The sequence below is a fragment of the Leptonychotes weddellii genome, chromosome 9, assembly GCF_054177405.1.
Source record: "Leptonychotes weddellii isolate Sample4059 chromosome 9, ASM5417740v2, whole genome shotgun sequence".
Taxonomy (NCBI): domain Eukaryota; kingdom Metazoa; phylum Chordata; class Mammalia; order Carnivora; family Phocidae; genus Leptonychotes; species Leptonychotes weddellii.
The window spans coordinates 32,287,919-32,290,260 of NC_138377.1; positions in this window are offsets into that span (position 1 = coordinate 32,287,919).

Below are 2,342 nucleotides of genomic sequence, written 5' to 3' on the forward strand. Positions count from 1 at the left end.
ACTATCTAAATATTTAACAACTTCAAGTGTCCTGTGTGAGATAGATTTTTTTTTTTTTTGCCTAAGTAAGAGAAACTTCTTAAGTTCATATAACTAAGAGCATATTAACATAAAACTAAGTTGCTGGTCTCAGATTTTAGGCCCAAGACATTAACTGAATATAATGTATGCTTATACGATGAAAAAGTCGTAACAGATTTTCAAAGTATTATAATTCTACCTTTAAAAACTAACATGTAAGAAAATGGCAATGCCAGTATTTGAATTATCAACTCCATTCATCTACTCTCCATCTAACCTATACTGAAAGAGGAAAGACCCTATGGCTTCTTGATTTGTTCTAAGGTAAAGACATTTCAACACTAAGTATCACCCTATTAAATTTCAGGACTGCATATACCCTTAAGTATTCCAAGAGCTATCTCTAAAGATCTATAATTTTTAAGGAATGTATCAATTTTTCTGTATCTAATTGTAATGCTTAAGGATAATCCTTCAAAACTCATTTCTATTTAGACATTATACAGAAGCAATTAAATATGCCTGTTGTTCCTTAACCTAAACATATATATTGCCTTAGCAATTGTCTTGTGATGTTTGGATTTGAGATTCTTTAAAACTTCAATTCCAGTGTTCAAAAGCAAGAGGAACATGCCTCACAGCACAACTTCTATAAACTACATTCAATGCATAGGATAAAGAAATTCTCGTTAAGTCTCCTTGACATATTGTACAGATGATACATTAAATAACCTTTGTGCATGCTAAGTTTAAAGATGTGAACAGCATTAATATGTCCTCATGAACAAATGTTAAATGAATTACCACTATACATATCAAACTAGTACCATAAAAAATTTAGAGTAAGCTTGTTTTGAAATTTCATGCATCTCAAATACTATGAAAAACTTTGTTAGGTCTTATTTTGACAGGTGTTTAGGATTTATTGCCTCAAAACAGGGACAACTATATTAGACATTCAGGTAAGTATTTAAATGCCCATTCTGAGAAGTGTTCTTTTTAATCCTTTAGCATTCTATATGTATTGCATTAGCTTTAGTCCAGACCACTAGTCCCTAGTGTAACACTACTTTCAAGTTCAAGTGATGCTAATTATTCCTTAAACTGTAATTTACCCTCATCCTAATATCAAGTACTTTTTCCATTGTCATTTGACTATGTCTGATCTAACATCTGCTAAGGAGTTCCCAGGAGTTATCCGATTACCAGTTTCAACTGACCCTGGAAACACTGAATGGCTACTTTGGTGGCATTATCTTCACAATATTCAGATCTAGATAAATTTGAGAAGACAAAATTAAATTAAAAACACTCAAGAAGGCTAGGAGTTTTACAAATTACTTTTCAGAATAACAGAAAATGAAGTATCTACATAAATTGATATTCGTGTTATAGCAAGTTACCCAAGGCCAGGCCATAGGATAGTCAAAGAGACTACCACTGGTCATTTTTCTGATACTTTAGAAACTAATCTCTTCTAAACAAAGGTCTAAAATGAATCATACTAATACCAAATTGCACTTGCAGAAAGATTCCATTACATTTTGAAGTTAGAGCAAGGGATAAACGCTTTCAACAAATAAAGGACTAATAAAAGGTTACTAGAATGAGCATTGTCATGGTAAAAATTCATGTTAGACATCACTTTAAAGCTAGTATTCACCAGATTCTGTTAATACTAAGGTAGTTTGTCAAGTATTTATGTGATGCTATCTGTAGTTAATTAAACACCCTTAATGCCTCCTTGCTGAAAACTTTCCACCAAAGTGGCACTAGCACTGAAAAAAGTTATCAGCTTTTCAGAGTGTAAAAAGCAGTTACCTTAAAACTTTAAGTTTTGAAACAATTTCAAAACTGCCGTTTTATCTCACTCCCACCCACCCAAATGACTCTGCTTAAAAAATAAAAAACTTATGTAAGAGTCAGCTCTTGTGTGAGAGGGTCATTACAAAGCTCAATATTTTTAGGCTAATTTGTTCTCTAGTTTTTGTATTATTTCAAAAATTAATCTCTCTGCATGATACAGAAGGGTCCACTACTAAAAATATAGCATCTATAATGCACTGTTATCTTATGAACAACATGAAGCAAAGCTACATTGAATAGAGATATTGAAATGTCTGTATGTGGTAAAAACAGGCTAACTGCCATTTTCCAATCAGCTTTACTCAATTTCTCCTAAGTTCCCCTTAAAGAGAATAAATCAGAATAAAGTAGAGATGTCATTCCACTAAAAAATACAAATAAGAACCCCCTTCTCCTAAGGGTGTGGATTTTAAAGCTTAAGCCCAGGACAGTGGATCCCAAAGGGTTGCAATATT